Genomic DNA, 14449 nt, shown 5'->3' with positions numbered 1-14449 from the left:
AGAAATCTGTTAATTCCAAAACTAAATAAATTTTAATGAAACAAAAGATGACTCCTTTCCACAAAATAAATTACTGATAAATTTAATACTCAACGCCCCTTCTGGCTGCCTTTTACAAAATCAAGTTCACTCGAACATACGGTACGTTACAAATTTCCCCATTGCTCAACAACTTCCTCATGCATACATTTACATAGTTTTAACAAAATATCACGTTCTCACTTTAAGTATGCCCTCCATTCACTCTTTCAGTCTCTCTAAAACACTCACACATCCAAAACACGATGAAATAATAATTTTCGAAAGTACTTTTAATTACGTCAGAAGTATGTGGTAAGGAAACTAAAGAAAATTCCAGAAAATTAGGTTTTATGGACCTATCCTCTTGCTTGTAGTTTCAGTTGACACTGTAGATGCATACATTACAGTCCCTAACTGGGTTTCACAATGGTATCACGGTTATTATGTGTTTTAGGTAAAAATTTATATCTCCGAAGGTATTGAAGTTAGTGATTTGAAATTATAACAGTATGGTTCTGTTACCCGTAGAATTTGCTATGCTAAGTATGAAAAGGAACGATTAATATTCAATAGCACTTCTTCGGATTCATAGAGAGTGTGTGTAACGTATTGCACGCAACGTTAGACAAATAGACGGCTCGCTCAGCCCAGTAGCCAGCGTCAGCTGCGCCAGTGTGAAAACCAAAATCTGCACTCCTTCCGGCTCCACGGCAAGCTACGCTTTGAATGCAAGATGACAACTCGTTATAATTTTCTACGTTACAATGCGACATTCCATTTTGGAGATCACTGTGTAATTCCGTATTCAGATATCCACAGTGTCAAGAGCGTGCCGAGAATACAAATTTCGGGCACTACCCCACACGTCGGACTACGGAGTGGCCGACGACCTTCATTGAACGACGAGACGCAGCGTTAGCGCATAATTGTCACTGCTAGCAGACAAGCAACACTGCGTGAAATAATCGCTGAAATCAATGTGAGACGTATGGTTAACGTATTCGTTAGCACAATGCTGCAAATTTTGGCGGTTTTGAGCCATCGCAGCAGAAGACCGGTACGAGTACCTTTGTTAACAGCATGACACCGCCGGCAGCGCCTCTCCTTTGCTCCTGACGATAGGGGTTGAGCCCTAGACAATTGCAACATGTTGGCCTGTCAGGCGAGACTCGATTTCAATTGGTAAGAGCTGATGATAGAACTCGAGTGAGTGGCAGACCCTACGAAGCCATGGATCGAGGTTGTCTACAAGGGACTGTGGAAGATGGTGGTGGCTCCGTAATGGTGTGGGTTGTATTTGTCTGGAATGGACTGGGTTTTCTGGTCCAGCTGAACCAATTGAGACCATATGCAGCCATTCATGAACTTCATGTTTCCAAACAATGATAGCATTTTTATGGATGACAATGATCTATGTCACCAGGCCATAATTGTTCGCTATTGATTTGAAGAAAATTCTGGACAATCTGAGCGAATGATCTGGCCACCGCCCAACATGAATCATATCGAACATTTAAGGGCCCCGATGGAGAGGTCAGTTGGTACACAAAATCCTGCACCAGCAACATTGTGGCAATAATGGACGGCTATAGAGGCAGCAATGTACAATATCTCTGCAGGGGGCTTCCAGCGACTTGTTGAGTCCATACCATTTCAAGTTGGTGCACTACACCGGGCAGAAAGAGGTCCGACACGATATTAGGAGGTATTCCATGACTTTTGACAGCTCAGTGTAAATCATAGTGATTATATATGAGCTAAGGTGGAATATTAAATCGCCTTTTAATTAATTTGTGGCTGTAGCAACAGAGCTGAAAATACTTATGTTTGTGCTAAACTTATTGACAGTTGTGAAGATGAAAAGAATCCTTAAGGAAGTGTTATCTATGCTGAAAATTAATGACAATTTGGTAATAAGACTAAATCCCCCACACGGAAAACGTCATTATTAGCTTTGTGATAAATGCGCAGGAGTTTTGTATCCAATATATGAGTTGAGCATCCTGGGTAATAATGATTCACCCCTGGGAGATAGCACGCTAACACTATCTAACACCACATGTAGCCTTCACAATAGCCTCACCATTCGGCGATGAAGACTGTTCAAATGGTTCAAATGGCTCTGAGCACTATGGGACATAACATCTGAGGTTATCAGTCCCCTAGACTTAGAACTAGTTAAACCTAACTAACCTAAGGACATCACACACATCCATGCCCGAGGCAGGATTCGAACCTGCGACCATAGCAGTCGCACGGTTCCGGACTGAAGCGCCTAGAACCGCTCGGCCACCGCGGCCGGCGATGAAGACTGTGCTCAAGTTTCTTCAGGCATGCCATTTACAGCCACCCATTGATGATTAGATCCCTTATTGCTAACAAATAGCGGGGAAGTTGATTGGTAAGTTTCATCAAGTCTTACAAATATCCCCGATGTTTTAGACGTCTTCTATAGTATTACGACCGAGTGATTTAGCAGCCAGTCAAGGAGTGGTAGGGAACTTGAGAGTTAATTAGTGCACGAACGTGTTCGTGCAGCCATGTCAACACGGGAGGTCGGGAGTGTCTAGAGCATACTCCTTATGAAGATATAGAAGAAAGGACGACGCTCGGTTACCGAGAATGTTGAAATAAATAACCTGTTTCTTGTTCACGGTGACCTAAATGAATGATCTCAATTAATACTACAAAAAACACACCCAAAACATCACACGCCACCGCCGTCCAAAAAGACACCCTCCATACACTTCGTGTTAAACAGCATATCGGGATGTCGGTGCACTAAGGGCAAAATTGCAAGTCGTCGGGCCACACTAGACGTCTCCAGTGAGTTACTGTCTATTTTCTATGCCTGGCTCGCTGAACACTTGTATCTTTAAGTGAGCAGTGAGCAATGACCTTTCGCCGAGTACCCGATTCCAAGTCTCCACTGTCCAAGGTTCCCTTCTTATTGCTCGCACGGAAACTGATTGAGATGAACCAGCATTCAGTGTTAATAGCAGTTTCTGTCGGGTTGGAAACCGATTGTCCTTGAGAAGGCGTGACATTTTGTAAGTAGGCTGTTTATGTTTTCTTATTGGCAACGTTACGTAGCGCTCTGTATGAAAATCACTGGCTGTGCTGTGTGCAGTCTGTGGCTAGTTTGCATTGTTGTCTGCCATTGTAGTGTTGGGCAGCTGGATGTGAACAGCGCGTAGCGTTGCGCAGTTGGAGGTGAGCCGCCAGCAGTGGTGGATGTGGGGAAGCGAGATGGCGGATTTTTGAGAATGGATAATCTGAAGGTGTGTCCATCAGAAACAGTAGATTTGTAAGAATGGATGTCATGAACTGCTATACATATTATGGCTATTAAGGTAAATACATTGTTTGTTCTCTATTAAAATCTTTCATTTGCTAACTATGCCTATCAGTAGTTAGTGCCTTCCGTAGTTTTAATCTTTTATTTAGCTGGCAGTAGTGGCGCTCGCTGTATTGTAGTAGTTCGAGTAACGAAGATTCTTGTGAGGTAAGTGATTTGTGAAAGGTATAGTTTAATGTTAGTCAAGGCCATTCTTTTGTAGGGATTATTGAAAGTCAGATTACGTTGCGCTAAAAATATTGTGTGTCAGTTTAAGCACAGTCATGTATAATTGTTCTAAGGGGACGTTTCATAATTTATGTGTAGTCGATTAGGATCTTTATAGGACCATTGCTCTGAAGCCGTATCATATGGTTGCGAGTAGTATACCATACCCTGTAGACGCATTGGACTGTTCGCATTAATACACCACTAAGTCGAGCATCTTAATTAACAACTTGGTGGTGAGGACGTCCCCATACGATGGTTCCCTTCTACCATTACGTCACGTCTCACCAAGTCTATTCAACAGTATAGCATATACTCACCATTTCACTACCACTATATATGTTACGAGTGGAGAGTCACATGACTAATATTTTGTTCGCTGACCCTACAAGTAAGAGGTCTGTGGGGTTGTAAAGCGTTTGAGATGATGATGATGATAATGATAATGATGAAGATGGCTTGGTTTTGAGCTTATACGTATCACTGTGCCATCTGTTTCTCCCAACTCCTAGAAAACTGCTAATAAGTCCCGAAGAGCTTTTAGGGGATTAGCGCCTGGCGCATTGTGCACTGAGTGATGGCGGACTCTAAAAATACTCCAAGGTAACGACGCGAAATAAGAATCGAAGTATTCATATTGTCGATCGACTACAGCTGCTTCTACTTCCATGTCTGTCAGACACACGTACCTTATACTAGCTGTCAAAACAAATATACGCCGATGGGAAAAAAATCGCAGCACAAACAAAAAATTAAAGTAGTGTGTCAAAATTTCGAGAACACACTTGTCTAGGTGACATATTTAAGTGTTTAACATTTCAAAATCACAGGTTAATGTAAGTGCGAGATAAGCCATGGGTGATATGTACTTCTGGCACATTAATAACCGGTGTAATCGCCAGAATATTCAATGCAAGGGTGCCAACGTGCATGCACTGTGTTGTACAGGTGCTGGATGTCAGTTTTTGTGATGGAGTTCAAAGCCTGTAGCACTTGGTCGGTCAATAAAGGGACGGTTAATGCTGTTTGTGGATGGTGCTGGAGACGTCGTCCACGATTGGAGACATGTGGTGATACGGCACGCCAAGGCAGAGCGGGTTGTGTTACAACAGCAGTATGTAGGCGAGTGTTATCATGTTGGAAAACACACCTTGGTATGCTGTTCATCAATGGCAGCACAACAGGTCGAATTAGCAGACTGACGAACAGATTTCCAGCCATGATGCGTGGGATAACTATGAGAGTACCCCTGCTTTGATACGAAATCCCACCCCAGATCATAACTCCATGTGTAGGTCTAGTGTGTCTATCACGCAGACAGGTTTGTTGCAGACCGTCAGCTATTCTACTTCTAAACACACGGCTATCACTGGCACCGAGGTGGGAGAGCTATCATCAGAAAACTCAACAGGCCTCCACCCTGCCCTCGAACGAGCTCTCGCTTGGCACCTCTGAAATTGCAAATGGTGGTGGTTCGTGGTCAGTGGAATGTGCGCTAGAGGGCGTTACCGATTTGTAACAATTCGTTGTGTCACTGTGGTGCCAACTGCTGCTCGTATTGCTGCTGAAGATACAGTACAATGCGCCAGAGCCATACGCCGAACCCGATGGTCTTCCCTCTCAACAGTGGCGCGTCGCTATCCGGAGCCCGGTCTTCTGGCGACCGTTCTTTCTCGTTATCATTTTTTACGCGGCCTCTTTAAAACTCAGTGAGATGCTGATAATGGCGTTTTTGTCGCCTTAAAGACATTCCTGACTAACATCATTTCACCACGTCCAGTCTCATCGATAACTAATGCTAACGACCGTTACTGTCATGTATCTTTCAGAAGTAGAAACGTCAATCAGGTTTCGTTTATGTCACCCAGATCCTCCTTGGCGCTGCGTTTCTTCCCATCAGTGCACAATACAAAGTAAAATCAGTGAAGAGAACAACACACCTAACTGAGTAAAGGACAAATTGGCCATGAATTCATATAATCAGTTGAGGAATTTTTGTATTCAGTGTAGCTGAACGATGTCTGGATAGGCAACAAAAGAAATCAACAGAAGCTTGAAAATCGCCTGGTGCGCTTCTGGTAAACTTTCGCTTAAACTAATTGGGGTTTCAAAATTATGCTTTCGATATGTCTATGAAAGGAAATTTGCAGTTAGTGTGTAATTCCACTTTTGAATTATGCAGTGAGATATAGAATTTAAGTGTGAAAACCATACGATACGTATGGATACTCAGCGAGAAATTGGGAGACTAATGTTGGAGATTACTATGACAGTTAGGAAAACAAAAACACGGATTTGGAAAGAACTGGAGAGGAGACGTACTTACGACCATAACTAACAAGGGAACCTCCCCATCGCGCCCCCCTCAGATTTAGTTATAAGTTGGCACAGTGGATAGGCCTTGAAAAACGGAACACAGATCAATCGAGAAAACAGGAAGAAGTTGTGTGGAACTAGGAAAAAAATAAACAAAATATACAAACTGAGTAGTCCATGTGTAAGATAATTAGAATCAAGGACACTATGAGATAAGGAGTGCCGTGGTCCCGTGGTTAGCGTGAGCGACTGCGGAGTTTGAGGTCCTTGGTACAAGCCTTCCCTCGAGTGAAAATTTTAATTTTTTATTTTCAGTTAGTTATTATCTGTCCGTCCGTTATGTTTTCATCACTTTTATCGAGTGATTATTGTTGTGTCTAGACAAGACAGCCTAGACACAATGAGAGGAAGCCGAAAGGCACATGCTAAGCTAAAGCCGGATGGCGTGAGGTCTGAAACAGGATACGTAATGAATGCAATAAAGAAAAGTACATAGCTTCTGGAATACTTAACTTTAATCCATCCTTTTGGTACATCTGGAGATTGGGCGATGCAAGTGAGACTCTTTAGATACATGCAATGTTACTAATGGCGCCTTGCTAGGTCGTAGCCATTGACTTAGCTGAAGGCTATTCTAACTATCTGCTCTGCAAATGAGCGAGGCTTCGTCAGTGTGCATTGCTAGCTATGTCGTCTGTACAACTGGGGCGAGTGCTAGTCAGTCTCTCGAGACCTGCCTTGTGGTGGCGCTCGGTCTGCGATCACACAGTGGCGACACGCGGGTCCGACATGTACTAATGGACCGCGGCCAATTTACAGCTACCACCTAGCAAGTGTGGTGTCTGGCGGTGACACCACATTCCTCCCCCGCAAATTGGCGAACGGTCGTGTCATAAGGCTTCCGCCCGCCGTGGGGAGGACCCCATGTTGACGTATGCGATGAGGTGGGGAGCCGAACAACAGGCGAGGCTGTGCCACCCGCACCCGGCCATTCGGTCCGAGGGGAGCTAGGAAACGCCTGAAAACCTAGTCCAGGGTGCACGTCAACATGCGGTGTATGCGCCCGTAAAGAGACAGGAGGGGCCGAAGGGTCGACCTCCATTGCGTCGGGGTACCCGACGCGCGAAGACGCCATGTGGTCCGGAGCGGGCAAGAGTTCCATGGCGGAGGACGGCTGGTCACGGGAAGCGATCGGCGGCGCGTGACCCAGGGAGGCGCTTGGCGACTGCAGCGAGGCGTCCACTGCGGGCGGCGCCGGCTGGAGGACAGTAGATGGGTCCCCAGGGCGCTGACCGGACGGCACCGTCGCTGAAAGCAGACGGGGAGCGGCAGAACCCATGCGACGACAGAGGCGCAGCTGATTGAGATGCCGACGCACCTCACCAGAGGCCCCCAAAACCAAATACATCGCGCGGCCGAGGCAGCGAAGAATGCGCCCTGGGAGCCAACGCCGTGAACCTCGATAGTTGCGATAGAATACAACGTCGCCTGGAGCAAAAGCAGAAGTCTGCCGCTGCACAGGAACCTGATGCGGCAGGTGCAGCAAAGACATCAAGGTTCGATGAGGACGACCGTGGAGCAACTCAGCCGGCGAGCGACCATCTCGGGGCTGAGAGCGATACGATGACAAAAAGAGCAACAACGCGTCCTCCCGAGAATGCGACTCTTTCAACTTCAACATCTGTGACTTGAAAGTCCGGACCAATCGTTCAGCGACACCGTTCGACTGAGGCGAAAACGGCGCGGATGTCAGATGTTGAATACCATTGGCCTGGCAGAATGACTGAAATTCTGCGGACATGAATTGTGGGCCATTGTCGGAAACAATAGTGTGTGGAAGACCTTCAATGCAAAAGATAGCAGACAACGCTTGGATGGTGGCAGTTTTCCGGAAGGTTTTGGCAAAATTACTAGGGGTGAGGCCCAGAGAGAAGCTTGCACACGTTCAATTACACCTTGTGATTCTAAAACGTGTAATGTTCTTGCGACCTCATCACGCAATGCGTGAGGAATATTGCGCGCTCTGAAAAATTTCGGTTGCGCGTTGACTTTCAGTTCCAAATGTGCTTCATAGTTCTGAGCGCAACCTAAGCCCGGTGCAAAAATGTCCGCAAATTCTTCACACAGACGAGAAACACTGTCTGAAGGCACAGTCTGATTCACTGATAGGACCTGATTTACTATAGACATGTTAAACAACTGAAATAAATCTAAACCAAACAAGTTCACTGCAGTAGAAGAACGAAGAATGTAAAATGACACAAGTTTTGTTTGTCCCTTGTATGTTGCAAGAAGCGTGCACTGTCCTAACACAGGGATATTCTGACCTGAATAACTATGTAACTTAACATTTGGGGCACGCAACGGAGGTTTGCCCAGTTGTTTGTACGTGTCGTGATTGAGCAATGAAACTGCAGCTCGGGTATCGAGCTGGAATGGTATGACCTTGCCATTAAAGTCGAAATCTACAAAAAGTTTATTGTCCTGCTGACGACAAGAGCGACTGTCTCGTGCAATTTGAACTGATACAGGTACAGCATCACTTGCTAATTGACGTGATTTCCGGCGACGTCGACGCACACTTTTTGTGGGATGGACACAGTCACTGTTAGAGAACGTGGCACTGGACGAAGTGGAATTAACTACCTGAATGTCCATGGGCGAAGGGTCACGAGCCTGAGTAGTCTTGGTTCGATTCCGGCGCGAAGCAAAGGGCCTGGAATGGTTGTGATTGTCTGATCTGAGCTTTTCTGGCAAACACTTTGAACATGTCCTTTCTTATTACAGAAAAAGCAAATAGCTTGGCGTGACGGGCAATTTTCACGCGAATGTCTAGTAGCACACCGCGGGCATGATTTCACTGCATTTGTATGCTGGCGCGGCACACCTGGTTTAGAGCGTGGCGGCAGCCGCGTGGACGTGTGCGAGGGCAGTTTACCGGTCCGCGCAGCGCGCCCGGCGGGCCGGTTAATGTTACACACGGCTGGCGAAGTTTCAAATGATTCCTGTGCAAAGTCAAGTGTGTCTTGTCTATCTAATATGTCTATCACTTGTTGAAGGGAGGGATTGACTAGTTTCAAAATCTGTTCCCGTATACGAACATCAGAAACGTTCTGTGCAATTGCATCACGTACCATTGTATCTGAATAAGGGTGTCCACATTCACACTCAAAAGCACAATCACGTGTAAGGCCTTGCAATGTTGCAACCCACTCCCTATTAGTTTGACCGGCCGTACGTTTTGTACGAAAGAAAGTATACCTTTTAGCAACTACATTAACTGATTCCTTGAAATAGGCATCTAAAGCAGACAAAATTTCTTCGTAAGACAGAGTTGCTATGTCGCGTCGGGGAAATAATTTCACTATCACACGGTACGTTTGCACCCCTACACACGCCAATAAATGAGGCTGCCTCTCGTTACCTTGAATTCTGTAGGCGGCGAGATGAAATCCAAACTGGCGTGACCACTCCGTCCATGTTTCCACGTCTGCGTGAAAATTACGGAATGGAGGTGCAACTGCATGTTGTGGCTGCGGTAACGGTGAAGCGGCGGCGGCCGCATCGTTTTGCAGTGCACGTTGACCCTGGACGAGCTGTCCAAGGGCATCCAATAACGCTTGCGTCTGCTGATTCTGCAAGCGATAAAATTCGGACAGTACATCTGGCGAAGCCATGACACAAGTAAATGTAAGCAATTAGAAAGAACAAGACCCTTTCCGTTGACTCGTCGCCAAAAATGTTGTGTCTAGACAAGACAGCCTAGACAATGAGAGGAAGCCGAAAGGCACGCGCTAAGCTAAAGCCGGATGGCGTGAGGTCTGAAACAGGATACGTAATGATTGCTATAAAGAAAAGTACGTAGCTTCTGGAATACTTAACTTTAATCCATCCTTTTGGTACATCTGGAGATTGTGGCGATACAAGTGAGACTTTTTAGATACATGCAATGTTACTAATGGCGCCTTGCTAGGTCGTAGCCATTGACTTAGCTGAAGGCTATTCTAAGTATCTGGTCTGCAAATGAGCGAGGCTTCGTCAGTGTGCATCGCTAGCTATGTCGTCCGTACAACTGGGGCGAGTGCTAGTCAGTCTCTCGAGACCTGCCTTGTGGTGGCGCTCGGTCTGCGATCACACAGTGGCGACACGCGGGTCCGACATGTACTAATGGACCGCGGCCGATTTAAAGCTACCACCTAGGAAGTGTGGTGTCTGGCGGTGACACCACAATTATCACATCCACTAGAAAACCTAAATCGGGCAAGGTAGAAGAATCTTTTTACCCATTCGCCAAGTGTACAAGTTAGGTGGGTCGACAACATATTCCTGTCATGTGACGCACATGCCGTCACCAGTGTCGTATAGAATATATCAGACGTGTTTTCCTGTGGAGGAATCGGTTGACCTATGACCTTGCGATCAAATGTTTTCAGTTCCCATTGGAGAGGCACGTCCTTTCGTCTACTAATCGCACGGTTTTGCGATGCGGTCGCAAAACACAGACACTAAACTTAATACAGTGAATAGAGACGTCAATGAACGAACGGACAGATCATAACTTTGTGAAGATAAAAAAAAAAAACTTTTCACTAGAGGAAGGACTTGATCCAAGGACCTCTCGTTCCACAGCCACTCACGTTAACCACAGGACCACGGAGTTCCTTGGCACATACTCACCGTGATGTTGCCTATCTTGCGCATGGACTACTCACTTTGTATATTTTGCTTATTTTTTTCATCGTTCCACACAACTTCTTCCTGTTTTCTCGACTGATCTGTGCTCCGTGTTTCAAGGTCTATCCACTATACCAACTTATAACTAAATCTTAGGGGGGTGCGATGGGGAGGTTCCCTTGTAAGATGAAAGAGAGGCGGGCGGGACATGTAACCTGGCAGATTGATGACAATGGTCCATAAAAGTTCTTTGCTGTATTCCAAGCTGCGAAGAAAGATGCAGACGCCAATGTAGTCAAAGGAGTTAAGCTTACACTAGAAAAAGTCAAGGAGCTAAACGCGAAAGCTAAACGCAACTGACAATAAGACTGGAATACTTTCAAAGTAGAAGCTTGTTGTCAAGCGTGTATGCCTTTTAGCGTGGGAAAGAGAGTATTGCAAAACAACAAAAACAGTATTTGCGGAATAATCTTAAAGGCAAAACGAAGAAGCAGACACGACCAGTCAGTTGTATGGACATACCCAAGAAAAACCTGAACGATAGGAGGGAGTTTTTTCTAATGTGAGAGATGTCGATTCGAGGCTTCATGAGAAAAAATTTAGCTGTGGTTCATGTCAGGCACTGCTGAGAGGTCACGCAAGACTTTGCTTGTGGTCGATATGATTGTTGTATGTATTGTATTGTATGTTAACCGGGGGCCTAGAGAAATGATTGTTACTCACAGCCACTGCCGGAAATCTGCAGGTCCAGCATGCAAAAGCCACCGCTCAATAATGCTGACACCATGTGTATGCTACCACGATTCTCAAAATGTCAACTCTGCGCCAAGCAATGAGAAGTACGTGAGATGCACTTACGCACTCCCATCATAGTCCGCACGCCAGTATCCTGTTTGTCTCAGACTAACACTAACTAAAACTTAGAAAAAATTACCCTTACAGACTTTTGTTACTACAGTGGATATGTTTACATGTGTCAATGAAATGAAATGTCGTGTGGCTAGGGCCTCCCGTCGGGTAGACCGTTCGCCTGGTGCAGGTCTTTCGATTTGACGCCACTTCGGCGACCTGCGCGTCGAACATGTGTCAATCATAGCCATAGAAGTATATAAACTGTTTTGTAATGGGAAATTGAAAGTAACTACTCGTTGCAAAAAACAGAACATTTTACGCAAACACAATGATTTTAAAGTACTCTATTTTTGTAGAACATTTGTTAACTTCCAGGGTAGACTCAACAAAAAGCATCACACGCAGAATTAGACCTCCGAACTTACCTAAAACCCTTCAGTTCCCGATTTAAGAAAATCACGGAAAATTTAAGAGTAACCCAACAGTCATATGAATCCTTTTCCTCTTGAATACGTATTCAGGATGTTAACCACCGCGTCACACTTACTGGCTATTTTATTCTCATAAATCTGTGATTAACAGTGTCATATTCTGTTTGGACGAACAACTATTAATTGTTCTTTTTTCCTTTCAGTCGCAGATGCAAGACATATTGGACTTAAATTAATGTGAATGATCATATGGTTGTGTAAAAGTGATAAGAATTATTCAGGCTCGATGACTACACTAAATGTAAACGAAACTTATCTGATTTTACTTCCAATTAATAAGATTGTATGATGAGTAATAAGTTCAATCGTGTAGAAGAGCAGTAAAGTAAAAAATTATCTAAAATAGTTGGAGATGTTGACACGAATACTACACGTTACTGTGTATGTTGACAGTAGAGACTGTGTGTCAGTATGTATATGATGGCGCAAGAGAACTTAAGTGTGTATGCTATTTTTGAGGCTGAAATCGTCCTAATTTTAATTGTATCTCATACTTTCACAAATTTTTTTTTATAATTTTATAAGCTTCTTCATCTTTCTGATAATTTAAATGAAAAGTTTCTTCCATTTCATCCACTATTAGTGATTCATATTCATTTTCATGTCAACGAAATAATGTGTCACCCGTATGATTATTGTCACTTTTACATAACATGCTTTATAATAGCATTGCTGATGGAATAGAACCCATCTTCTCAACTGGCCATGCAAAATCCTCAAATCTTTGAGGTTCTACTAGCAATTGCTATTGTTTTATGTTCCTTTTCGTCATTTTTGTCTATTTACTGGAAACTATTCACTGTTACACTCTAACTACAACATCCTGTACTCGTGGCGGAAGGTTTCTGGGTGGTGCAGCGCATTATTTTCCTAGAGGTCCCTTTTGAAATCATCAGAAGCTGAGCTACATTATTTTATACGTACAGTTCTTCCCCATATAGGTGGATTAAATCTGGACCATTAAATTACAGTGCTTTACAAATTTCCTATAAATTCCATAAAGCCCCAGGAGAGCATTCAATAACTTTCATTTTTGGAGAAGGATATTTCTTAATGACTTTTAATTTTGTTGGCTCTTTCCTGATTTTCTGAGTTGTCATTATATGGATTAAAAACTAGAATTGTATCTTTACAGATTCACTTTTCTTTAATGTCAAGGTCATACCATTTTTTCTTTATGCATAAAAGATCTGCATGACTTCAGAATGCTTGACCCAGGAAATCGTCAGTGTATTTATTTTTGTACTCAGTTCTGTACTCAACACGATATATCTGGTTCGACAGAGATTTCCGCTAAAGAGGCAGGCAGTCACACTAATACAAGACTATAATACAGCGCCAACAAAATTCTTAACGTATTATGGAGGTAAAATTTCTGTAAGTCTGGAATTAAACATAGTTCTTCCACAGGCAAACTTACAAACAATAGTTCTTCAGTAACAGACAAATTTGAAGTTCCTGAATCCCGAAAACCAGTAATTAACTTCCTCACCACGTAGAATTAATCACAATTCCATCGCTGAGAGGAAACTGCTTTGCTAAACATGCACGCCGGCCTAAATTGCTGCCTCGCGGAAGGATCCATGTGGGGCCCATTTTCGGCACTTGACCTGGCAAATGCAGGAAGAGGTCTGGTACGCCAACGACATCTACCGTCGCTATGGACGCCGCCTGGTGGTGTGGTCTGATGCTGCTGCCGCCACGTGCTGGTCTGGCCGCTGAGTTCCAGAGTTCAGAATTACCGCGGTGTCTGTCCTGTAGAGGCTTACAAGATGTGTGGGCCGGTTTTGGCAGCTGATGTCTACGGACGCCATGGTACAGCGCTTTGTCTAGAACATTTGTGAACATAGAATATGAAGTACTCAGTCTAAAATGAACAATTCTATATTGGTACCATACAGCAGCAAATAAGATTTTTATGAATTCTCTAGGCTGAAATGCTAAAAACACCTACCAATATCTGGGTATAAATTCAAACTAATCGTGAGTTATTCATTACAAAACATTTGAAGCATCTCACCTAGACGTTCTGGTTGGCCAATTAATCTCTTTACTATTTTATCTATATTTTGCCTGTTGATACAACTGTTACTTCACCATACTTTTTTCCACAATAATGAAAGGATTATAGTGTGAGCTACTGCCACCTTCCATAACTCCCTAGTCCACCATTTTATTGGTTTCTTTTTCAGCTAGGAGTCATTGAATGTGGAGGTACAAGAAAGGGTACATGTTATACATCGAAGTGACATTCATAATCAAACACTAATTCTGGTACATCAAAAATCACTTCCCTGTTTCTATTTAATACCTCACATAGCTCTATTCTTTGATACAGGCTTAGGTGTTGAATATTATTTACTTCTTTAAAAAATGTATCTCTCTTACAATTATCCCTACTCATATTCCTCATATGACAGTTTTCTAATCTATTACCCATTTCATTAAATAACTTTCGCACTTGATTTGTTCTCAAATACACTTTGGTTCATCTTAAATTACAGGAGTACTTGATTTTTGATAGGTTACT

The sequence above is a fragment of the Schistocerca piceifrons genome, chromosome X (assembly GCF_021461385.2).
Source record: "Schistocerca piceifrons isolate TAMUIC-IGC-003096 chromosome X, iqSchPice1.1, whole genome shotgun sequence".
Classification (NCBI taxonomy): domain Eukaryota; kingdom Metazoa; phylum Arthropoda; class Insecta; order Orthoptera; family Acrididae; genus Schistocerca; species Schistocerca piceifrons.
Note: the sequence above shows the minus strand (reverse complement) of the source record.